Source organism: Neomonachus schauinslandi, chromosome 2 (genome assembly GCF_002201575.2).
Source record: "Neomonachus schauinslandi chromosome 2, ASM220157v2, whole genome shotgun sequence".
In the NCBI taxonomy this organism is placed as follows: Eukaryota; Metazoa; Chordata; class Mammalia; order Carnivora; family Phocidae; genus Neomonachus; species Neomonachus schauinslandi.
In genome coordinates, this window is record NC_058404.1 from 64766409 (window position 1) to 64787171 (window position 20763).

Below are 20763 nucleotides of genomic sequence, written 5' to 3' on the forward strand. Positions count from 1 at the left end.
CATAATACGTTAGCCTGTGGGGAAGAAAGATATTTCAACTGAAATATGTCAATCCTTGCACCTGAAATCACTTAGAAATTACTGATGTGATATTTGGAAGAGTTTCTGTATAGAAGGTTTTTTAGACTGACATACAGTGCATAATGCTTTAGAGGGTTGGGTAAATTCAGTTCTCTTTTGTTCAACAATGCCTCCTTTACACCACATAAAGCTTAATCTCCAGTTCCACTACCCAATGCCTGCCTTCCATTAAGTCTTACTTTGTTGGAACCACAAAAGTAATTATGTTATAAAAGGCCTCTAGATCACTAGTTCAAATGTAATAGCTGTTTTCATTAATGTTCCAGGAGCAGGAGAAACCTCTCCAATAATTCTCAGGTTGATAAATTTAATTTTCTAACTATTCTCCACAAAAGGGCAACAAATGAGTCCAAAAATATTTGTTCAAAAATACCCAAACATGTGTTCCCTCAATGGGCAATTCCAGCAACTCCAGCCATAACTAGACCATGGGGAGAAGAAGCACACTGCAGTCCACAGGAATCTAGATTGAGACTGAGAAGGAATATTCTTTCACTAGCGATAGCAGACGAAGGCTCACAATTTCTGCTCCGTGATGGTCTCACATTTAGTTCGGATGTGCTGTAATAAAACCTAAGCTTGACATCATGTCAGAAGTGCTGTGACTCCCATTCATCTTGAGAGGGTCCTAGAAAAGCATTGACATGAATTTATTTTTATTGGTTATATAAATCAGGGGTAACTCCTTTGTCATTTGGCTGTACATATATGTTCACCTTTATCATATACTGCCAAATATTTTTCCATAAACAGTATTCTGTATTTTTGTTCGCTAAATCTTACAACCCTCTCCACAGTGATTATACTCACTTATACTCTCACATCAGAATATGAAAGTTCAAGTTGCACCCTTTTCTCATCAACATTTGGTTTTGTCTATATTCTTTATTTTAGTCCTCTGGGAGTTTGTTGTTTAAGTGGTATTGCATGATGGTTTTAATTTGCATCTTCTGAATAACGAATGAAGTTGAGCGTCTTCATATGTTTATTGGTCATGTGAAAATATTTGTTCAAGTTCTTTGCCTTTTTGGTTGTTTGCCTTTATATTGTTGACTTTTATGGGTACTTTGTATATTTGTATACACACATTTATTGGGTATATGTATTTCAAATATCTTCTCACACTTTTTGGACTGTGATTTCACTCCATCAAGAGTTTCTTTTTTTTTTTTAAGATTTTTTATTTATTTATTCATGAGAGACAGAGAGAGAGAGAGAGGCAGAGGGAGAAGCAGGCTCCCAAGGAGCAGAGAGCCCGATGCGGGACTCGATCCCAGGACCCTGGGATCATGACCTGAGCCGAAGGCAGACGCTCAACCATCTGAGCCACCCAGGCACCCTCAAGAGTTTCTTTGGATGAACAGAAGTGTTCGTTATAATGTAGTCCTATTTATCATTGTTTTCCATCTCTAGTTAGTACTTTTTGTGCTGTGTTTTAAAAATCTTTGCCTTCCCTAAGGCTATTGAAGGTATCCTCTGTGTTTTCTTTTGCAAACTTTATATTTTTATCTTCTACATATAGATCCACAATTCATCTAGAAATGATTATTGTGTGTGGTATGAGGTTGGGGGTCAAGATACAATTTTTGACACAATTGCACAGCACCATGAAAAAAAACAAACCAAAAAAACCCCCTAAAGCATCCTTCCTTTGCTGCACTGGAGTGTTACCTTTCTCATGTATCAGGTGACATGCACAGGTTTGTTTCTATCCCAATGGTCTGTTTGTTTATTCTTGTGCCCATGCTACATTGTCTTAATTATCATCACTTTTTCATAAGTCCTAATATTTAGTAATTTAAATCCTCCATTTCCTTCACTTTTTATTTTCAAGATTGCCTTGGCTATTGTTGATCCTTTGGATTTCCATAATAAATTTTAGAAATAGACGGTCAATTTCCACAAAAATTCCAATTGCATGTTGATGCACTTACATCTGGATTATACTTGCTTTTAATATTTCATTTAAAAATATTACATTATTAAAAGACCTTTAGGAAGTTAAACTAATAGAGATCTCAATAATTTTAGCAAATTAAGTTCATATTATTCGAACTGTGATAGATGGACCTTGCAGGAGTGGGTCTTCAAGTATTTCCAAGCGGTCTGTAAGCATGGGAAGATTTTAAGTGAATCTGTTTCCAAATCCTTAAATCCATGTTTTTGTTCCTAACATTTATCTGCCTGAGAATACTCCTGTGATTCTTTTCCATTATCTTCTTTCATAATTGCCCCCTTACCATTTTTCAAAAGAAAGCCATACTTTCACCAATCTTACTGTTATCATCCGTTGCCAGTTGTGAAATCTTCAGAGTGCCAAACAAAGAAACATTTCAAAATATTGATTCTGGCAAAGCCTTCTTTAACGCAGTCACCATGAACCAGTAGTAGATCATTACGTCTTTCTTTGCCTTACTGCTGCCAATTTTGGTAAGGGTAGAGCCTGGAATTAGAAAGTACTTTAACCCATATAAGTATGTTCTGAATTCAAGATATATTGTGTATCGGAGTAGTGGCAGTTATGACATTTTTGTTTAGTAAGTTCTTTCCTCCTGTCCCTCAACTATTGTCAAAGCATTGTTGCTTAGAGTTTCAGGAGAACAAAGCAAAGAACAACAGTAAGAAATACTGAAGATGGTAGCACATTATTGCATCCAGCTTCTTAGTCCTGACAAGTATCTTATGTATAAGTACAAGTATAAGATGCCTTATCCATCTATGAATTTCAGAAATGGAATATTTAAGATTTATGAAAAGCATTTTCAGTACCCTCGTTAAAAAGAAAGTAAAGACTCTCATTCATTAGTGTCTACAGCATGAAATTATACTTGGCATGATTTCAAGGCAAAGGAAGTTAAAGTTCCATATTTATTCCTGATAGACCAATAGATCGTTTAATTTTGGGGTTCTTTGTTTAGATTCGTAGGAAACATGTTTTCCTTTATGTGTACCAGATTCGTGGGTAATGCATAGACATGTGCATGATTTCATTTGGGTGTGAGATTCCTGCTTGTTGTTGCTGATAGACTGTTTCTCTGCTTTTTGATCCTTGATGTTCCTGGTTATCTCTGATGGTGTATGTTGTTACCTTGAACTTACTAGATTTAGATTAACCTAACTTTAGTATAATGTGGAGTCTACTGTATAAATGGCAGAGTTAAAAGACAAACATTAATATACCTGTTGTACCTTCTGTTTACTTTTGGTCCAATACCTTCTCTTATTTTTGATGCTAGTTTCCACAAATTATATCAAAACTGCTCTCTTAATAACAGAACATATGAAATGCAGGTCCAGGGCAAAATATCCCCCTATTGCAATCTAGGACAGGGTAGGGCAGGGTTCCCTGAACTTTAGAGAACTTGCTTCATTAGTCAGAATTCACTTACTCCTTTCAGATTTGATATGTCATTTATAACTCCACTAGAAAAATATGATATAACAATTTTATTTTAAAAGGCGATATTAGTAATATGACGCATTACATCTTTAAAATAATAAGAAAAGATTTTGACGTAACCTTGAATTTTCTGGGAATATGTAAGGAAAAAATTTCAAGACCACTGGTTTAGTTAATGGGGGCCCATTTGTACCAGGTAGACATAACACACTGCTTGCCTGAGGGACAAATGCAGCCCACAAAGGTCATCCTTTTCTAGCCCAAGGTGGGAATAAATCTAAAATTTATTTTCTTAAAAATACTAACTCAAAAATGCTTTAAGATTCCAGTTAACACAATTAAGATAATTCTATAGCAAAGAGGACCAGTTCAATAATTTTAGTTTAGTAATGAAAAAAAACCCTGTATCTTCTGATTCATCAACATTAAATACAAAAAAGCTTATATTTTGTTTTATTTGAGTTTGTTTTTTCTAAACTTAGATAGGTTTACTGATCAGAGAGGCTAACTTTACTCTGATGTAATATTCACTATTACCAAAAACTAAATTTATTCATCTTAATTGAATCATTTATGTGATAAGCTTTGTTTTAAGACTAATCATGTTTCGCAGTGTGTCAGCTTGAAGATAATTTCCAAGATCTTTAGGAAACTCAAAACCTTGGACGAATATTGACAATTCAGAGAACAGACTCCATGGACAGGCTTCTGAGCAGACACCATTTAGACAACTTTCAGACTATATATCAGTGGACTGCATCAGGATATCTAGAAGTCAGTTTTAGTTGAGAAGTAGGTGGCTCAATGTGACTACTAACCCAGGATTCAGCAGTAAACAATTAATGACCGAATGAACTGATGAAGGAAAATTTATTGTGGTTATGTGTTTGGAATATTTTTGATTTTGTTTTTACATTCTATTTTTCTGGATATATAAGGAAGCTATCCCTTAAGCTATCTAAACAACAGTTTTATGTATTCTACTTTTGTAAATGAAACATTTAAAAATAATAACTGATTCTTGTGGTCCCATTTCCCCAGAATTGAACAACTCTTACTAAATCTCTGAATTGTTCATGGCAAGTTATTTTGTGGTAATTATTTCATTAAGAAACTGTCCTTCTTACCAAGTTATAATTGGTTATATTGTGCAACCAAAGCTTTGCCCTGGAGTGTCTTATTGGAGAATGGTATTCATCAAATCATTTGTGACAAGCCATTTTAAGGAAAAAATACTGAGGCACTTGTGGGGTTCATGCCTACAAAGTCCTCCCAGGAAAACTGGCCTGGTGTAGGTGGTAAGGAAGTTAAGGAAACTTAATAAATTCAGAGTCCTTGAGAAAAGAAGAATTCATCCCAGTTTTTAGATACCATGGTGAAAACTAGCAGAGAGAGTTTTTTGGACTTGGATTCCCAGTCTCAGGATAACAAATATTAGAGGTTTCTTAAACACATGGAAACTTCAGACTATTGTCTCTCATCCAGTTTGCATGTAGCTCTTATCCTGCTCTCTCTTTTCTACTTTCCTCTACACTCACCACTACCAAAATACCTGAAATTATACAGTAAAGGCATGGTCTCTATAGTACACATACTTTATTATGCAGGCATCACACTTTTAGTTCCTGTGATGATGACTTCTCTTTGTTGTTCATGAAAGTAGTTCATGAGTTTCCAGTCAAGACTGACTCTTCAATTTTTCTTTTGCCAGGTCTCACAAAGATCAGATCCTTCTCCATCACTGTTGCCCAATACAGTGTCATTACAGATTGACTAGCGATACTCTTGACCAAGACTTTCTCTCCATTCTGCTCTCCCGCATTTTCTCCTAATTTTGACATTGTTTCCCCTTGTCAAGACTTTCTTGTAACTTTGTTTCATTGCTTCCACAGCTTCTCATGATCTCAGGGACCCTACTCCATTAACTACCCTTTCTTTTTTCTGAAATTTTTAAGAAAGCTGATGCACTGAGTAACAAGAGGAAGGTGGAAGCCAAATTACAGTAGGTGAGGATGGAGTTACTGGTGAGAAAATTAAGGCAGTGATATAAGACTTTTGGGAATTTTTATCACTAATAGTACAGTGCTTAAAAAACTAACAGGTTTATGGGGTGCCTGGATGGCTCAGTGGGTTAAGCATCCAACTCTTGATCTCAGCTCAGGTCTTGATCTCAGGATGGCGAGTTCAAGCTCTGCATTGGGCTCCACGCTGGGTGTGGAACTTACTTAAAATAAATAAATAAATAACAGGTTTATGAGGGTTTTTTTTTAAGATTTTATTTATTTATTTGAGAGAGAGAGAGAGAATTGGGGGCGGGGAAGAGGGAGAAGCAGACTACCTGCTGAGCAGAGATCCTGATTCGGGGCTCCATCCTAGGATCCAGAGATTATGACCTGAGCAGAATGCAGACATTCAACCAACCGAGCCACCCAGGTGCCCCCAGGTTTATGAATTTTTAAGACTAGTGGAAACAGAGGTAGGTATAGGTCAGGCTTAGAAATCAAAGGGAAAAGAACACTATGAATTTTTAAAGATGAAGGCAGAAATATAGTAAGCCCAAAGCACTGAAGGAAAGAGTGGCTTTGAATTAAGAAGAAAGAAAGGATGAGCTTCATAGAAGCTTTGAGGTAGTGAGGAGAGAAGTGATAATGACATTTGAATGTAAAGAAGAATGCAGAAGATAGGAGGTAGTATCCATCTCAGGTATTCAAGAGGTCAGGTTATCCACTCACAGTCTGTGACACACTGTATAGATTTGTTCATGAACTATAGAATTTCCTAATCACAATTCTAAGAACTAAAAATGTCACCTATTCCCATAATATCAGTGACCTTCATTCTAACCCTTTCTAGCTTTGCCCCTATTAGTATATCTTGAAAATTCATTTCTTTCCTCATAAAACAAATGGATTATAGTTATTGATGCTGGCTTGCATTTACATTTCTCTTTAAAACTTTGATTTAGTTTAGCCACATCCAATATTTTTGAAGTCTATTTCACTACCATCCATGTATTCAATGGAAGAAAGGACACTGCTCTAAGTACTGTCTTCATCCTGAAAGCCTTCCACTGAAAGCTTTCCTTTCATTATTGTCTTTTTGATCTTAAGTGCACTTTCCAAGCATTCATAAGACTGACTCACGTCATTTTCCATTTTTAAAGAATTACTTGAATTGGATTTTATAATATATTTCCCAATCATTTAGAATTTCTGCTTCTTCTGTATTTGTGTCCTTCAACCTGGCTATATATTGTGGAATTGAAACATGAAATACATCAATTCATCAATAGCCTTGGGAATGTCTTTAACCTTAAGAGTACAATAGAAAGATACATTTTATGAACAGCACTGATGCCTATTCCTAAGAATTTGGCTAAATGATACACTGATTTCTGAGCCCTCAATTCTCATGCCTTCTAGAGTCTTTTGCTTTATCATTTCCTTTCCATTACTGCATCTCCCTGTCTACTTTAGAATTTTTCTTTATCTTCACTTATGTCTACATTCTGTAATCATTGAATGAATGTAGACTATGCAGAAGATACCCTGATAGGCTTTGGAGAAACAAATTTTTAAAAAGGGTTGGGACACTGATAGAGATTCCTCTTCAGTGGGAAAGATAGACCTATAAGTAATATTCACAAACACAGGCACATATTACATTGAAAAATATGAAATCGCTACTTTTGTAGGTCAAAATTATTCAAATATTAGCAGTTTCATGTCATTTAATCTAATACTATAACATGTTCTTACAGCATTGCTGTAAGTATTGTGAAAAATGACAGGTGTTCGGTGTTCGGCAGTGAAGAGACTGGGAAAGGAAATGTTAATATTGGATAAGGAGGAAAGAATATTCCAGGCAAAGGGAAAACCTTTTAGACTTGAAAGGTATCAAGTAACATGACATAATCTAGGAAGCTCAAGAAACCTGTTGCTGAGAGATCTTAATAGCCAGACTATCTGGGTTCAGATTCCACTCCACCACTGACTTGCTGTGAGACCATAGCTATTAACTCCTCTGTCTCTCAGTTATTTCACCTGGACCAACTTCTTGTGCTTGATGGAAAATTAAATGAGTTGAATGGATCAGGCTCTCAGAACAGTGTCCAGCAAGATGTAAGTATTATGTCAGTGTCAGCTGTTATTGCTGAAGGATAAAGATTGAAGTGTCCTGACCTTTTTTAAAAGAGATATTATTTATTTATTTGACACACACAGAGAGAGAGAGAGCACAAGCAGGGGGAGCGGGAGAGGGACAAGCAAGCCCCCTCCCCCGAGCAGGGAGCCGGATGCCGGGGCTGGATCCCAACATCCTGGGATCATAAACTGAGCAGACGCTTAACCGCTTAACTGACTGAACCACCCAGGCGCCCCTCAAGAGTCCTGAACTTCTTGACTTGCGTTTCTGAATAAGATCCATCCCTCCCTTTTCTAAGCTCTCCTTTCAGGAAGGGTCTGATGGCATCATCTCCTGACTCAACCCGCCACAACTTTGCTCCATCAATTTTCTCTCTTTCCAGTGCCTTCAGTCCCTTCCTAAGTGTATCAAAACTCTCTTCTTCATGGAGGAGACCTCATACTGAATTCAGCTGGAGGTGAGCTGACAGTGTTCCACAATTTTCAAATCTGAGTGCTTGGCAGTGGCCACAGACCCACCCACAGTGCAGAATTGCAAGCCTGAAGCCATGTGTGTGACTCACTTTGTAGCCACAACATTTTACTCACCACACTGGCTTCAGATCATGTTGGGAATTTTTCAACATTGAAATTGGCCTTATATCATCACTACAGCTTCAGTTTTTTAAAGTCTTTCTATTTTTAGATTTTAAAATTACAAAAGATAATGCAAACTTGTTTTAATGAGAAAAATGATATAGAGTTTTATCAGTAAAAAATTAATGATCTCATATTTCCCAACCCATCTCAGATCTTATCCCCTGTGTTAACGAAGGTTAATAGCCCCACCTGTGTATGTATATGTCTCTCCTACTATTCCTTTCAGCCTCTTCTCCTTGCCCAGACAAATGGCTTTTCCCAGGATATTCCCTTTTTTTTTTTTTTTTTTTGAGAGAGACAGAAAGAGAGAGAGAGAGAGAGCACATGCATGACAGGGGAGGGGCAGAGGGAGAGAGAGAATCCTAAGCAGGCTCTGCACTCAGCGTGGAGCCTGTCACAGGGCTGGATCTCACAAACCTGGGGTCATGAACTGAGCCAAAATCAAAGTCTGATGCCCAACTGACTGAGCCAAGGCCCCCCCCCCCCCCGAATATTCTTATTTGGATGTATAGCACATGTAAATTTTTAAATTTTGTTTTGTTTAAAATGGAACATTTTTTACCTATTACACTCAATTTTTTTTTTTCTTACAGTATACTTTAAAATCTCTTCAGGTCAGTGGAAACAGATATATTTTTTCATCTTCAAGGCATGGTTATAACATAATTTATTCAGCATTTCCCAGTTGGTAGACATTCTGATCTACTATGCTACAAAACAAAGCAGCTTTGTATATATACCTTTTAATATAAAGGTATTTTTTTTTTATTTCTGGAGATGAGATTAAAAAAACAATGGGGCTTTTGAGTCAAAAGGTGTATGTCTTTTTACAGCAACAGCTATTGTCCGATAACTTTCCAAAACAATTTTAGCCAGTCACCCTCTTGTTTTTCTCAAACATTGTCAGCAAGGAATGATTTCACTTTTAATTTTTGCCAGTCTGTTGAGTTAAAAACAGCTTCTTGCTAGTGGTTTTATTTTGTATTTTCCTTACTACTGGAGACATTGAAGATCGTTTTATATGCTTGTTAATGTTTGAATTTCATCTGTGAATCATCTATTTATGTTTTTTGCTCCTCACGTCCTTCATCTATTTGTTTTATTAATTGAGAGTTCTTGATATATTGGAAATATTAAACATTTAAATAATTTTAAAAGACAACAGAGTCAAAAAATTCATAATGAATATGATAGTAAAAGCATTAGCAACACTGGGCACTAACTATTGTTGAATGTAATAATGCGATAAAATATGTCTATTTGTTTCTTCTATGGCTTCTAGATGTGCTCTCTTATTTAAGAAGGTCTACCTTTCTCCACATCTATTGCCAAATCTATGGTTGTACAGATATTCTCCAAGGTTATCTCCACTAATTTGATGGTTTCATTTTCATATCAGACCATAATTTAGATTTTTAGGAATGTTTAAAGTAAAAGTTGAGCTTTGTTCCTTCCAATGAGTTAGAAAAATTATTGGCAGTTGATTTTTTTAAAGATTCCATATTTGCAGATTACACTCCTAAAGAGAGAGATCTGTTAAAACTGAGTTAAAGCCAGTAGCAGAAATTTGAGAACTGAGTTTTCTTTAATTCAGTATATTTTTATCCCCCTAAATTTGGGGATCTTTTACTTCACTCTTTGTGTCTAACTTTATTTGAAAAAAATTCTCTGTTTTTTCGACTTCTATATGGGATCTGAAGTGAGACAAACCAAGTCTCACTTATGACAGGTACTTATTTGACTTTAGTAATTCTTAGTTTCCTCATTTTTATAATTACCTTAATGAAATCTGTAACACAGGGTTATCATAAGAATTAAATATAATGGGCACCTGGGTGGCTCAGATGGTTAAGCGTCTGCCTTCGGCTCAGGTCATGATCCCAGGGTCCTGGGATCGAGTCCCACATCGGGCTCCCGGCTCAGTGGGGAGCCTGCTTCTCCCTCTGACCCTCTCCCCTCTCATGCTGTTTCTCTCTCGCTCGCTCTCTAAAAAATAAATAAAATCTTTAAAAAAAAAAAAAAAAAAAAGAATTAAATATAATAATGCATTTTTTTTTTTTTTTAAAGATTTATTTATTTATTTGAGAGAGTGAGAATGAGAGAGAGTACATGAGAGGGGGGAGGGTCAGAGGGAGAAGCAGGCTCCTCGCTGAGCGGGGAGCCCGATGCGGGACTCGATCCCGGGACTCCAGAATCATGACCCGAGCCGAAGGCAGTTGCTTAACCAACTGAGCCACCCAGGCGCCCCTATAATAATGCATTTAAAGAAAAAGTAATAAACTTTTAATGACTGTGGCTGTTATTAAAATTTTATTAAAAGATGTTTTTTTTTATTATCTGAGCTAGACCTGTATGCCTGATTTAGAACCAAACAAAAGAAATTATTACAAGGATAACATATAATGAACTGAAGACTATTATTGTGCTTTAATATTAAAATGTCAGCCTAATTTGTTTTTTGTCTTTGAAAATTTATTCCGAAAATAACACCATTGATTATATTTATTCATTATATTTTAGTTCTGAAAGTTGTGGATTTTGTACTACAGTTATTGACTAATTTGATGCTGAACATCATACCTAATTTTCATTTTGAACATGTCTTTATGATAGATGGGAGATAAAACCATTACATGCTTTTAAGAAATATTTTCTTGATGATCCTTCCCTCTTAAATTTCTGAGTACTCTCTATATCAGTCATCTGAAGATATTTTCAGACTTTTTATAGAATTAGATTTTTCTAAATCCTGCAATTTCATTTGACTAGTGGCAAGAAGAACCTGGTTAATAACCTTTGATTTTTCTGCTTGAAAGTCATACATACCACCATATTCCTGTTTATTCTCCATCTCAACCACTTTAGCTAATGGATTTTTATTTCTTGCAGCACTGCTGTTCCCTTCATAGTTTGATCAAGTAGTCACATTCATTTTAACTACTGATTTTTCTTCCCCAAAAGTGAAGTATCAGCTTAAAATTGGTATGGCAGATTATAATATATATCTTTTTAGAAGAAGCTTTTTGAAATATTTTACTTATAAAGCAGGAAAAAAAATGTATGTCCCCCAAGTCTTGCATGAAAAGAATATAGTATACAGATGGAATCTCACACGTATTCTAGATTGATTTTGTTTACTGGCAAAGAAAAAATTGAATGTGGTTTATTTCTGTTTTAATCAAGACTTTTTGGGGTGCCTGGGTGGCTCAGTCAGTTAAGCATCTGCCTTCGGCTCGGGTCATGATCCCAGGGTCCTGGGATCGAGTCCCATACAGAGCCCCACATTGGGCTCCCTGCTCAGTGGAGAGCCTGCTTCTCCCTCTTCCTCTATTCCTCCCCCCCGCCCCCCCACTCCCTCCCTCTCGTGTTCTCTCTCCCTCTCACTTGCTCTTTATCTCAAATAAATAAATAAAATCTTTTTTTTAAAAAAAAGACTTTTTTAGGTGCAAATAAAAAAAATAGAATTCAAACTGGCTTGAGGTAAGGGGTAATTTATTGCTTCTCCTACTTGACAAATTCAGGGTTACAGCAAGCTCATGAATTGCTGGATTCAGCACCAAATGATCTGTCTTTCCACCTCTTGGCTGCATGTAATTCTGTGGTAGCTTTCTTTTCATGAAGGTTCTGCTAGGGTGATGATCACAATGACCACCAATCGTACCATGTCTATAGTCTACCAGTTTAGGTGCCCATGCAAAAAGAAATATTTGTTTCTCAAGAATTAACAGATCTATGGCTAAATTTACTGACTTTAATTGGCCAGCTTGGATCAGGTAACATATTTTTTTAATTACGTTCAATTAGTCAACATACAGTAATGATCTCTGTGATTCTTTTTTTTTTTTAAAGATTTTATTTATTTATTTGATAGAGATAGAGAGAGGGAGAGCACAAGCAGGGGGAGTGGCAGGCAGAGGGAGAGGAAGAGGCAGGCTCCCCGCTGAGGAAGGAGCCCGACGTGGGGCTCGATCCCAGGACTCTGGGATCATGACCTGAGCCAAAGCCAGCCGTTTAACTGACTGAGCCACCAGGCGCCCCTGATCTCTGTGATTCTATGTGGCCAGACTCCAAACTTCGACTTCTCTGTGAAGTCTACAGGTAGATTCCACTCCACCTCAAACACATGGCCTGAGAGCGCAGGGGAAGAGCTCTCTGAGGAAGTCCAAGGTGCCATTACAATTTGCTCCGTATCTTTACCAATAGGCAGTGGGGTTAGTCCTTTCCATTTTAGCCATTCTGCTGGGCGTGAAATGGTATCTCATTCATGGTTTTAATTTGTGCCCTTTTGTGTGTTTGTCAAGCATTAGTATGTCTCTTGTGCTAAAGTGTCCAAATTTTTGGCTCATTTAAAAAAAAATTGGAATGTTCGTCATTTTACTATTGATCTGTAGGCTTTTTTACATATTACGGGTACAAATCCCTTGTCACATGTGTTATAAATATTTTCCCCCCAGCCTGTGTCTTGATTATTCATTTTATTAATGGTGTCTTTTGAAAAGCATATATTTTAAATTTTTATGGATTTAATTTTCAAGTTTTTAGTTAGTGCTGTTTGTGTCCTGTCCAAGAAATTTTCCTGATTTCAAGTTCTTCAAGATAAGCTGTTTGCTTCTAGATCATTTATGCTTCTGGGTTAAATGCTCAGGTATATGATCCATATCAAAATTATTTTTGTGTTTGGTGTGAGATAGGAGACAACTTTTTTTTTTCTGCTTTGTTTTGTTTTCTCCGTGCAGATATTTAACTGTAATATACCAACATTTGTTTAAAAAGCTTTCCTTTGTTGACTGAATGAACTTGACACTTTAGTTGCCAATCAACTGGCTGTGTGGGGGTCTATTTCTAGACCCTATTCTGTTCAAGTGATCGGGTATATATTCATATGCCTGTACTACACTATAGTCTTGGAATCAGGTAGTATAAGGACTCTGTGTTTTTCTCCTTTTTTCAAGATTGTTTTAGCATTTTAGATCCTTCAGGATTTTATAACATCTTAAAAATGAACTTGTCTGTTTCATTCAAAAATACTTGATGAAATTTAAAAAAAATTTTTATTATGTTATGTTAATCACCATACATTACATCATTAGTTTTTGATGTAGTGTTCCATGATTCATTGTTCGCATATAACACCCAGTGCTCCATTCAGTACGTGCCCTCTTTAATACCCATCACCAGGCTAACCCATCCCCCCAACCCCTCCCCTCTAGAACCTTCAGTTTGTTTCTCAGAGTCCTTGCTGAAGTTTTAATAGGAATTATGTTGAATCTGTAAATTAACCTAGAGAGAATACTCATCATAACAATCCATGAACTGTTAAAACTTTCAACTTATTTAGGTCTTTTTAAAATTTCTCTCAGTTGGGTCTTATAGCATTTTTGTGTAGAGATCTTTTATACGTTATGCCAGATCAGGGTTCTCCACCTTGGCATTATTGACATTTTAGACCAGAGAAACCTTTGTTGTGGGGCGCTGTCCTTGCATTGTAGAACATTTAACAGCTTCCTGGCATCTATCCACTAGATTCTAGAAGTACCTTCAGTTGTGAAAACCAAAAATGTTTCCAAACATTTGCCAAATGTCCCCATAGGGACAAGACCACTTCCAGTTGAGAACTATATGCTAGATTTAGTCTTAGGCATTTGTTATTTTCTTGATGCTGTTATAAATTATATAGATTTTTAAAATTTTTATTTCCAATTATTTATTGCACTATGTTTACCTTGTATTATGTATTGTTATTATATTTACCTTGCTAAACTTACTAACAAGTTCTGATAAGATTTTTTTTTTTTTTTTTTTTTTTGGTAGGGGTGCCTGGGTGGCTCAGTCGGTTAAGCATCTGCCTTCGGCTCAGTCATAATCTCAGGGTCCTGGGATCAACTGAGCCCAGATTGGGCTCCCTGCTCAGCAGAGAGTCTGCTCTCCCTCTCCCTCTGCTTCTCCTTCCATTCCTGCTCTCTCTCTCAAATAAATAAAATCTTAAAAAAAGGATTTTTTGGCAGATTCCAAAGGGTCTTCTATGTACACTATCATATTATTTTAGGGCAAATGGAGTTTTCCTTCTTTTTCTAATATTTATGCATTTTATTTGTTTTTCTAATCTGATTGCACAGGCTATGAACTCCAATATAATGTTGAATAAAAGTGATGAGAATGGGCAGCTAAGTCTTTTTTCTGAATTTTACCAGGCAAAGAAAGATTTAAAGTTTTACCATTATGTATGATGTTAGCGGCAGGTTTTTTGTAGATGGCCTTTATCATATTAAAGACGTTCTTTTCATATTAACATACTAAAACTTTTTGTTTTGTTTTTTAGTAATCTCTACACCCAGTGTGGGGCTTAAACTCAGGACCCCAACATCAAGAGTTCCATGCTCTACCAACTGAGCCAGACAGCTGCCCCTAAAGACATTCTTTTCAATACCCAGTTCAATGAGAGTTTTTATTATGAATGGATGTGTAATTTTATCAAAATTCTTTTCCTGAGTCTATAGAGATTATCATTTTAAAATCTTTTATTGTGTTAATGTGGATAATTATATATACTGATTTCTGAGGCTAAACCAACCTTGTATTTTTGAGATAAACCCAACTTGGTGATGATGTGTTACACTTTTTCCATATTGCTGGGTCCAATTTGAAAATACTTTTAAAGTTTTGCATCTATCTTCATTAGGAATATTACACTTTAATTTTTTAAATGATATATTTGTCAGATTTTCATTATTATGGTTACCCTGGTCTTATAAAACAAGTGGGAAAATATTTCCCCAACTGTTTACTGAAATGGTTTTTATGAGATTGATATTATTTATTCTTTCAATGTCTGCCAGTCATCAGTGAGGTTGTCTGGGCTTGAATTTTTTTTTGTTGGAGGTTTTTTTTTTTAATTGTTTAAAGATGTTATTTATTTGAGAGACAAAGAGCAGTGAGAGAGGGAACACAAGCAGGGGGAGTGGGAGAGGGAGAAGCAGGCTTCCCACCGAGCAGGGAGCCTGATGCAGGGCTCAATTCCAGGATCCTGGGATCATGACCTGAGCTGAAGGCAGACGCTTAATGACTGAGCCACCCAGGCGCCCCTTGTTGGAAGGTTTTTAATTATGAATTCAATTTCTTTTTTTTTTAAAGATTTTATTTATTTATTTGAGAGAGAATGAGAGAGAGCACATGAGAGGGGGGAGGGTCAGAGGGAGAAGCAGACTCCCCGCCGAGCAGGGAGCCCGATGCGGGACTCGATCCTGGGACTCCAGGATCATGACCCGAGCCGAAGGCAGTCGCCTAACCAACTGAGCCACCCAGGCGCCCGAATTCAATTTCTTTAACTGGCACAGGACTATTTTCCTATAATTGATATAGGACTATTTTCTAGGTTTTCCCCTTTTTCTTGTGTCAATTTTGTTATTTTTTCAAAGGATTTGTCCATTTCATCTGACTTTTCAAATTTATTGACATTAAATTGTTCCCTTTCTATAATATATCCTTATCATCCTTTTAATGACTTTGGGATCCGTAATTAGATCTCCTTTTTCATTTTTTTATATTAGTATGATCTCTTTTTTCTTAATCTTGCTAAAAGTATTATAAATTTTATAATAAAATTTTCTTGAAAGTATAATAAATTTTATTAATATTTTCAAAGAAACAACTTTTAATTTGATTTTCCTATACTTTGTATTTTTCATTGCTCTCCTGCTCATATTCTTTATTTTTTCTTATGTTTTATTTTTAACTTGCTCTTACTTTTGTATCTTCTTAAGGTGAAAGCTTAAATCATTGATTTTTTTAGATCACTTGCATTTTAAATTCAAAGTTTTACAATCTTTTTAAAGTAAGTAGACAATATCATACAAATTTTGACAGCTTGTATTTTTAAATTTCCAAATTTTTGATTTTTCAAATATGTCCTCTTATTTATTTTAAACTTTTACGTATTAGTAAAAAATACATTTGATTTTAATTCTTTATTTTTATGATATTTATTGAGGTATTTTTAATAACCTACCATGTGATCTAACCAGATGAATGTTGCATGTGCACTTGAGAAGAATGTATTTTCTATCATCGTTGGGTGTAGCATTCTATAAATGTTAATTAGTTCAAATCTGTTGATAGTGTTATTCATATCTTCTATATCTTCATTGCCATAGCAGTCCACTTACAGTTAATGACAGCATGTCATACAAAATCATTTGTAAACCATACTCCAATTATTTCCTCTCCAATAAAAATTTGTCATAGAGACTTCTCTATGAAGGCTTAGATGTGGGTTGAGGGAAGAGCAGGACCAGCAGAAGTGTGAACATCTTGTTTATGTAACTTCCTTGGGCTTTTAGGAGATACTCCAAATAAGTATATTCAAGCTGAACATGGAATGCTACTATGCATAATCTACATTTTGAACTGATCTTATAAAGCTCAGTTCATAATAAGTTTCTCAGTTTCTAATTTCTCCCAGTGTCCAGTGATCAGATGTTCAAACCAAGAATTGTGTCTCAAAAGGAGGATTACTTCCCAAAATATGGCTTGTATTTGCTCCAGAATTCTGAGGCTTTGTTGTGATTTTCCTATCAAAGCAGCCACAGTCTTCAAAGGACATTTAAACATCACTGGGTCTGCTGGATCATGGAGACAAAAATGGAAAAACTACTTAAACTTCAGTCTCTATTTCCTGGAGAGTCTCTTCTCTTCTAGGTTTTACCAAAAGCTGACACATCTTTAGATCATCCAGAAATGTGATAAACATTGCTTCCAAATACTGTGGACTCTCAGTAAAGATTACAAGATGCAGAAACATGTACTTCATCTAAGAAATGAAATCGTGATATGTGGAAGACCATTTTACCACCCTCTGCCCCAGACACTTCAGTGAAGTGACAGACCCCTGTATTTTCCAGGGATTTATGTTTCATCCTCTGTATCTCACCAAAGCATCTGGAATATTTACATTTCCTCCTTTTCCAATTCAATTAGCATGATGTCAGCATATAGTAAGATGTCCTGTGGTCTGATGAGATGATCCAAGTTCCTGTTTATTAAATGACAGTGATGAGTCAGAGTTGACAAGATTCTGATGTAAAATGCTACAAGGTCCTGCTGTTCTTTCCAGCTAAGAGCAAATTGCTTCTAGAGTTCTCTCTTTCTTAGTTAAGAGGAAAAATCATTTGTGAAGTTGTGGTGGCCTCTGATGATATGCCCCAGTAAAGATAGCAGCAGCAGTTGGAGTATGACTTTTTTTTTTTAAGATTTTATTTATTTATTTTAGAGAGAAATAGAGAGCATAAGCAGGGGGAGGAGCGGAAAGAGAGGGAGAGAGAGTCCCAAGCGGACTCCATGCTGAGCACCTAGTCTGAGGTGGGGCTAGGTCCCAGGACCCTGAAATCATGACCTGAGCCAAAATCAGGAGATGGATACCGAACCAGCTGAGCCCCCCCAGGTGCCCTGAAGTGTGACTTTCTGATTGAGCTTATTCTAATCCATTGTCATTCTTCAGTACTCATCACTTTTATATCTTGGCTTAAAAAAACACAATAAAGAAAGATATGATAGAAGTTATTTTTAGTCTCTCCCTTTCTGGGGGTTATAGAGTCTCTGAGGGCTTATAATTTAATTTTATTTATTTACTGCTATTTTCATAATACTTAGAACCCTGCTTGGCACTTATCAGTGCCCATCAGATATTTGTTTAATTAATGAATATTTTTATATAAATAACTTGAAAGATGTCTGAGAGAATTATAAGACATTCAGTTAAGGATATAAATAGGGGATCATACCTTGAAGGCATTTTTATGCAGAGGATTTTGGAGTTTATTGTGTAAGTAATGGGGAGTTACTGAATAAGCTTTGAAATAATGTGATGACTTATATTTTAGAAATATGATAAAAATGTCGAAGTGGAGGATACTTTAGAGGGAAAAGAGCCCAAAGATAAGGGGGCCTGGGAAATAGAACAAATTAGAAATAGTCACCTAGGCCTTCACACTAGTCTTGTGTCTCTATTCATCATTCAATCATTGTTCCATAATGGAAGCTTAATATCCTTTTGTGAAAAAATTCTTAGTAAGAATAGCAATCAGTTTTCTTAACTTCGTTAAAAGCATCTGTGAAAAATTAGAGCAAACATAATACTTAGTGATAAAGCATTAAAGTATTCCCATTAAGGGAGAAAAAAAATTAATGAAGATGCCTACTGAGAAAGCAAAGAGGCAGTCCTGAGAGCTCCCAGCTGGTTGCTGACCTGGCACTCACGGCAGGGCTATGCTGTTACTTCCTTACTATCAGTAATTTCACAGAACATCCACAACAGCCAAAGTCACTGGGAATGACTGTGATGGAGTGAGCAAAACCGAGACTATCCCCTAATCATTTCTGAGCACAGAAAAAATAGAAGAACACTGCGCAAATCACAAAAATACCCAAGCATCTATCTCTGCATGCTCCAAGAGCAAGTGCTATTTTTTTTAATTGCGGCTTTGGTCCCACTTCATTCCACCTACCTCCTGGATAAAAATTGAGATAATCATAGAATCATTCTCACTTTCTGACAACACTCAATCCAGAGCAAAATACACTTCCTTGGTTCCTCTCCAAAATCACCTAACACAAGCCCAAATCTTACAACAATCCCCTCACAATACCCAGACTTCAAGGGCGATGCAGTCTTCTCTAGAATACCTGTATCTGTGGCTCTTCCTCCTAATTCCAGAGCACCCAATTAATTCCTGCCAATTGAGTCACAGAGGTCAGGGGAAGGGAACTCCTACTTGGTGTACAAGAAGTTCCTGGTTTCCCTCTGTAATTTCTACTTTTGGAAGTGTGGTGGCCAGGGAAGTTCACAGAAAAGGATGTGCTCTTTCTTGCTTTTACCCATGTTCTTTCTCTTTTTCTCTGATAGGAATACTCTCCCATTTGGTTTGACAAACAGCTGACCTCCCCTCAAACTCACTTCAGGTATTAACTCTTCAGTAAGGCCTTCACTGATTCCTACACTGACCTTACTTTTTCCCTCTTAGAAGCCCCACTGTTTTTATTAAGGCACCCATCGATCTCAGATTAATACATCTATTTATTCACATATTTCTTCCTCTATAAGAGTACATGATATCTTTTATTCTTTTGTCTCCATCACTCAACAGAATGCCTGACACAAAATACTGTTTGATTATACCGAGTCAAATACATTGGACTGAACTGATTTGAAGATAAACTGAGTGATCTAATGGAATGGACATGGGATCAGAAGGCAGAAAACCCAGCTTTCTAGTTTCACCTATGCTCACTACATTCATTTGTACAGTCTCTTAATCTTTGTGCATTTTTGTTTCTGAATGTGTAAAAATGAAGGTGTTGGTTTATTTCTAACATCATTTTCGGCATCAATACTCAGTGATTCACACTGATGTGTTTCATGCCCAACCTTTGTAGCCAAGTTTTTGTACTTTGTATCAAAGGCAGTAATGCATTCCTAGAGACAGAAGATCAAAGGGATAATTGATAATAAGACTTTTACTCAAGCACTAAGGGCTAACTAGGAAATGTGGCTATGCACACTCAAACATTTCCCAAGGCTATCAGATCTCTTACACTGACTTAAAAACAAACAGAAGTATAATTTATCAAGCTTTTATCTAAGTAGAATTCATACAGTGAACTTGGGATTTATTAAACTACCTTGAAAACAAAAAGGTTTACATTGATAGGCCAATTTGAAACCTATGATTTATTGAAATGATTTCGAAGCCTATGCAGGATACAATTAACCTGTGTCATCAAAGGATAATTCTCCTTCCATATTTTGTATTGAAAAAAAATCTTTACTTGTAAGGAACCAGTTATCATAACGGTGTGATTTCAAATGAATTAAATAGAAACAATAGCTTTAACATTATGAAGATGATGTTTATAAATGATTGAATTGCCTTTGCATGGTTTCCACAATGAGCTATGCTAACTCATAAAACAGGACCTTCTCATTATCTAAATTATGCTATTTTCTCAAGCTACTTTTATAAGACAAGTGATTTTTTTTAATACTGGCAGATGGGTAGAACACTATACTTTATGCAAAATAATCTAAAAATACAAATAATATGCAATTTTATCAGCCAATATGGATTTATAATGTGTATATCGTGGTGATGAGGGCAAGGAATATGTCATTCCGAGGTGACGTCTACAGGCTTATATTAATTATATAACCTTATGTGTATTGGTCAATGTACTCTGAAGAGTGACCAGGGCAGTTCAGGTCATGGACTTTACCTTTAATAAGTTATTATTGAAATTCTGTGTGAACACAAATAAAGCATCAAAACATTGTGGAATTTTCCCAGCTGAAAAAAATTGCTATAATTATGTTCAAATGACTATCAAGGCCTTTAAAATTACTTTCCGTAAAAAAAAATAAATTGCCTTTGAGTAAAGAATGTTATTTGTGTAAATACAAGGTCTTAGACATATTCAGATTGAGATTTGAAAACCGATTATTATTCCCCAAAT

General features: G+C 36.0%; 1 pseudogene; it reads right to left on the reverse strand.

Annotated features, from left to right (window-relative positions):
- Nucleotides 1-212: 212 nt before the first annotated feature.
- On the reverse strand, nucleotides 213-5322 carry LOC110579076 (annotated as a pseudogene).
- Between the last annotated feature and the right edge of the window lie 15441 nt (nucleotides 5323-20763).